Raw genomic sequence first — 6,634 nt, 5'->3', positions numbered from 1 at the left:
TGCGTACCAGACCCAAGGAAACAAGTGTTGCCAGTTCCAGCTCTTGACAGGCTGACAGGCCGACCAGGAGACTAAACATGAACAAGATGTTGTGGATTGTTTTTTTTCCTGGCAAGATGTCTCTTCTGACAATATGCAGCCTGAGCAAAACAATCCCCTATGATCCCCACAGGAAGCCCTATTTGGTTGTCTTCTAAATCCCTGCCCCTGTTCTGGAGAAAATGACAATGTGGGCAGGCTTTCCCCTCTAGACCAGTAATGAGTAATTCTGTAAATACAGTAAGTTGAGGGAAATTATCAAATGAGGTCTTGATTCTTAAGTGTAGAAATGTCGTCAGTTTGTGTTATACAATATCAAACCATTGCAGAAGAAATCCCTTTTCACAGGAAGAAACCTTGAACAGAATCTGACTCATGGTGTGTGGCTGTCTCAACCGCAGGGTTACAATGCAAGCTACAAATAAAAAATCCATTATAATGATAATGATAATACTGCTAGCAGTGGGTGTTTAGCAGGATCATGGGGGCAGTGGGTGGCTTTCACAAATCCAGACTGTACAGCTCAGAAGCTCAGTGCATCATGAGAAGTCCCCCAGCAGTCTGGGCCTATAGCAGTATAACCAGGGAATGGAAGGCAAGCTAACTAAGAGCTTTACCAAAAAGGGTCTTTTAAGGCTGCTTTATGTAGAGAGAGTTACAGCTTCCTGCACCCAAACAAGAACATGGTTCCACATTAGAGCAGTCTGAGATCTGAAGGCTTCCTGGTCTATTAGTGGAGACTCAGCCTCAATTCTGGGAGCAGAGTTTGTTGAGTTTCAGGTCACCTGGTGAATACAGTATAGTGCTATAGTATAGTTCAGTAGTCTTTTTTCAATAGTCATTTTAGCTTTGAACATATATTTGATTTTTGTTTTGGTTCTTCCAGTTGAATTATCACGATTTTCCCATTGCATTGTATTGTTGTTATAAGGCCCCCACACACCGTACTTAACTGAGGCCCGACGCGCCCCGACCCCGACGGCCTTTGTCCGACGAGTCTGTCGCCTCTCGTCGGCCACAGTCGGGAGAAAGGAAACAGTGAAACACACCGCCCCAACTACTGCCGACCAGAGCGATTGATATAACAGAGTGGCGGTAGGACTCCCATAGAAACACAGACCAATTTTAAGTCATAAAGTGGTAATGCCATGTACAGTAACCATGTTAACTTTATTAGACTGATCGGTTCATTGTAAAACATTCATGTATTTACGTAAATGTGGTGATTTCAGTCCGTAGCCCAGAGGCAGCCCTGCTCACTTTTCATTCAAACTAACTAATGCGACTGCCACAGTTGTTAAATTTCATCAATGAGACCAACATTAATCTCCTAAAAAGAATTTAACCAGCCAGCGGTAAACCTCTAAAAGTGTGCGGGATCCCCCGGGATGAGGACGGAGCTTGGCCCCGGCAGATCAGCTCAGTAGACCGGGCTACTGCCCTTGTGACAGCCGCTGCCACGGTCCCTGGTCACGGCTTACACAGACTCTGCACTTCTCCTAAAACAAACATCGGAGCAAATATCCTAACAAGCCTTATAAACTGACCACAGACTCTGTATGCTTTCAATGGGCAGGACAGTTGAAGAGAGAGACAAGAAATGGGGAGACAGAAAGAGGGGGAATGACATGCAGCAAAGGACAGCCGGGTGGAATCGAACCCGGGCCGCTTGTCATTTATACCCACTGAGCAATACAACGTCCCTTTTTTGTAAGTTTATATTTTTTTCTAAAAAATAAAATACAGATTTGATCAGAAAAAAATAAGTCTTGTTTTATCTCTGTTCTGATTCGTTATCTGCTTCTTCAGGGGCTAAATGCTTCATGTCCATTTGCTACTCCTTAGCCTGGTTTCTCTGAGGGTTTATTATGTTTTTTAAGAGGGTAGAGTGAATCAAACCATCAAGTTGGTGGCATGACCATCAAAAAAATGAGCTGAAAGGCTGTAAAAAATCTCTCCAGGTTGGTTTTAATCTTTAAGTGAAGGCTTTCACATCACATATATTCATGTGCTGGCCAATGAAAATATTGATTAGTGCAGCTTTTATGTTGTACTCAGCAAAAATGCCATGCTGCTCTAAATGTCAAGTAGATATATTACTCAATCAATAAACTGACAGCTATATAATTACTGCTGTTACACATATTATCTGCACACTGTTTGCTGTAATATACAATAGTCTGTTCATTATTTATTTCTAGAAACACTTAAATTCATGAAAAAAGAACTACATAATTTGCCTTGTAATGGCTTGTAGGAGATGATAAAACATTAGAATATAATCATCCCAGATTTTCAGTTGAACAGACTGAAAATACAGAAACACAGTATACACACACACACACAAAGGCAGACACTTCCCTAACAGCCTGACGTGGTCACACCTTCTCTGGTCAAATGTCTGGTACTGAAAGTCTCAGCTGGGCTCCTGAGGTCAGGCTACAGGCTGCTCATACACTCATGAAGAATTAATGCGTGTGCGTGTGTGTGTGTGTGTGTGTGTGTGTGTGTGTGTGTGTGTGTGCGTGTGTGTGTGTGTGTGTGTGTGTTTGTGTTTGTGTGTGTGTGTGTGTGTGTGTGTGTGTGTGTGTGTGTGTGTGTGTGTGTGTGTGTGTGTGTGTGTGTGTGTGTGTGTGTGTGTGTGTGTGTGTGTGTGTGTGTGTGTGTGTGTGGATTACTGGAGGGGTCATTTTTTATAACATAATGGTGAATGACGTCACCACATGGTTTTTCTCTTTGGATAAATAATGTCACATAACATGAAGTGCAAATTGAAAATGTCAGCACATTTATACAATTTATGTTATAAGATTAGATGCTAATTTCTAATATGCTAGTTTAAAAATCTGGCATTGTTGAAAAAGGTGATGCTGATGTTACAGTAACTTAAGTTTAAGTTTGTGGATCCCAACTAGGCTCATTTGCATGAAAGTCAACTTTTATTTGTGTGAGAGACAGAGGCAGAAAGTAACGGATTACATAGTTGCTTCCTTGTACTTTTAAAATCTGTACTCTTTTTACTGAAGTATGTTTTTTTTGGAGGTATTGTACTTCACTACATTTTAAATCACATCCGTTACTGAGTAAGAAAAAAGTGGGCCTGAATTTTAAAACAAGAAAGAAAAAGAAAAGTATAAAATGTATGCACCATATTACGGCATTGAATGATGATGGCAAGTGGTGCTAATTTAATCACAAGAAAGATTGAGAGTCTTGAAATACAAAAAATAGCCCGTCCCATGTTCAATCAATACAGGACAGGTTCCATGTCAGGGTTAGTTTAGGGAGGCTTTTTTTTGTCCAAACAAACTATGAAAAAACACACATTGTGTACACTTTGCTACTTCACCACTAGCTTTAGCAAGAGATCAATTAACTCTTCAACAATCCAACCCATCACTTGTCATCATTAAGCCTTGAGTGAGTTGGTGCCAGTTCGCTTCGCAATACATTTGGTGATGTTTTGCCACGTTGGTTGACATTTGCTTATTGTGCGCAAGCAGGTATAAAGTGGCCAAAAACGCAAGGATAGCCTACTTAAAAGCTGTTGAGCCATTGACAAGTGCAGCCTTGCGTCTGATTGCCATGATCACTTGAGTGCAACTCTGACACCTTTTCCCCAAATGAGAAAATATAATGTTCATAGTTTGCTAAATCTATTGAATGTTGAAATGTGAGGATTTGTTAAATTATGTTGTGTTTGAAGGTCGGCATCTTCTTGTCAACAGAGCTGAACTGATCTGCATACACAACTGTTACACTGGGAGCTGGCACCAACCTAAGCCAGCCAGGTTTTTAAATCGGAATGTGACATGTCCAGGCTTTGAGCAGAGTCCATCAGGAGTCGCTGCCTAGATTTTTTTTTTCATCTGTTTACGTAAGGAACTCCATCATGACAGAAGTAACAGTGCACAGCAACAGTTTTGAAAAACAGTCTGCTGCTGTATCACAGTCTCATCTATTCCAAGTTTCCTTATCTGCAAGATTCAAATGTAGAAGCCCAAGTCGACAAGTAAAAAAAACACAGAACAAACAGAGCTTGAAGAAAAATATTCACACACAGTCATACAGTCATAATCAATAGAGAAAAAGCCATAATTATGTGATAAAAGGTCAAAATTAATGTAAAAGTAAATTTAGCCCAAATAAAGACAAAGAAACGAAATTCAAGATTAAGAAGTTATAATTATGAGATAGAAAGTCAAATCTATTTTATTGAATTTTGTTAGGTAAGTGTGGGTAAAGCGCAAATCAAGTGCACTGTACTTTTGGTCGCTGGAGAAATGGGAAACACTTGCGTACTTACTTACACTAAATACATTAATGTGCACACCAAGTGCCCAAGTGTGTTTTGTGATCAAGTGCAAAATGGGACAGCGCCAGAGTTTGGTGAAATAGCGAAATATTTAAGAGCAGCCTCTGTTCACGCTCAGAGTGGTCATTTCTTCTTCGTCAACTTTATGGTAGAGTTGTCAAAGATGGGTGCACTGCTGCCACCCACTGGTGTAGTGGAGTCATTGCTTCTTTTACTTCAATATTCAAAGTAAACGTTACTCATAAAGGGTTAGTCAGTAAATATACTCCTTAATGTGATAAAAGCTAGTAAGAAATAATAACCAAGTAAAGTAAACCTACTTACCTGAAAAGGAAGGGTCACCACTGACAGCAGTATTTACATGAATTGTATCCACTGTCTACTAAATAGAAGATGCTCTTCATTCTCTGTCACTAGATAGAGTTTAAAATTAAAGACCCAGCTGGAGAAATGTCAGGCGCTGAATTCTTTGAGGATTAGTAAGTCTCAGCATTCGAAGACACCACTAAAATTTTTGACATTTTTCAGCTCAGATGATGGCAATATAATAATAGTGTGAGGACAACCGGTGAAATTGTGTGCATCCACGTGAGTGTTATTTGTTGTGAGCTTGTTGCCCTGGAGATTTTGTCAGGACATCTTTCCTGTTAACCATCAATATTGGAATCAATATTGTAACATGTTGGAAGAGGCCGGGCAGTTGGTTCTGTTACTGTAAACTCATTCATTACCAGAAAAACATTAAATATGAAGTACAATGTTGATGCCTGAGCTCAATGTGGTGAATTAACCTGCAGATGAACTGAGCTGTAAGGTCTTGAGTTCCCAGCTATCAATGCCTGAGTCAGTGGAACACAGAGAAAACAGCACTCAGTCCTGACTTCTCTGCTGTAATTGCGTTATTATGTGCAGCCTAGACAAATATGGCATGAGTGTTACGCAGTCCCATGACCGCTCAATAGTGAAGGGAAACACATCAACACAAAAACAGGCCATTGTGTTGCCGGTGGACCTAGGTTACCGTAGGCAAAATAAAAAATTATATAAGTGTCATCTGGGAGAGATTATGCACTATTTTAAGTAGTCTGCAAATTTCGTTGATTTAATATTGTTAGCTGACAAACATTTTAACCTTTGCCTTTAATTTTAATTTTATTTTATTTAGAACCTTCGTAACTTCCAGTACGTGAAGTCAGACTCCTGAGGAGGATGAGGCAGCACATGGAACAAGAGCAAAACAAAAGAGACTAAAAGTTGCATAGAATTTTAAAGCCAACACATCTCTCACCATATCTTATTTGCACATATGCTGTGACATGAGGGCGTGGCGTCTCTTTCTGACAAGTGGAGTGATGAAGTGAGGAGTGACCAAGTGGTGACAGCAGGGTTTGAGGCTATAAAAGAGAGTTGCTATGTGCTTTGCTACGAGCTGCCTGATTCACCTGAGCTAACCACAGCCTGCAGCCTGCTGCTGGGTGCACCTGAGGACAAAGGACACACAAAGGAGGTAACTTCACTTTCAGTCTTAATTTAACAGTTTGCACAATTGTAGCTACTTTGTGTTTTGTTTTGTTGTGTTAAGAAAAAATCATGTTCTCTGTTCCTGGCCTAATATCCTATGTAGTGTATATTATAGTGGTGCACTAAACAAATGAAATGATAAACTGGTAAGAGTGATATAAAAGTATATTTCATCTTTTATATACGTATGTATGTGTGTTCAAGATTGATTGCTGTGCATTGATTTACTACAGTAATGTTAGTGAATGTGATGACATGATCAAAACATAGCTATTGAAAACATAATTATGCAGTGCCATTAGACATCTTTATATGGATTTATATGAGGAATATTATTTTCCAAGTGCAGCATCTATTATAAATTATTGTGAATCATCTTTATCTGGGTTGTAATTCTTATTGATGGCAACCATTAGCCAGGATGAAATAGCAAATCCATGTGCTTATGTTTTAAATAACGTATTAAAAGTAATTGAATCTGCAGTCACAGGCACAACTATATCATGGCGCTTCACCAAAGAATCATTGTTACTGCACATTCCTCTCTAAGTGCACATACAATCCAGCGTGAATGTGTCATTATGTTTCTGCGTGACTGAGGACGTCTTCAGCTGCCATCATTCAATTAGTAGGCTACATCCCATTCATTCATTGGCATTCAATAAGCTTAAGTTAACAATGTATACCTATATGGAAATACAAGTCACCCAGTGCATGAATTCCTTGCTGTCAATTGAAAAGCTATCTGGAGTCCTCTGG

Source organism: Trachurus trachurus (genome assembly GCF_905171665.1).
Source record: "Trachurus trachurus genome assembly, chromosome: 24".
Classification (NCBI taxonomy): Eukaryota; Metazoa; Chordata; class Actinopteri; order Carangiformes; family Carangidae; genus Trachurus; species Trachurus trachurus.
The sequence above is the reverse complement of the archived record's forward strand: the minus strand, read 5'-3'. Positions refer to the sequence as shown.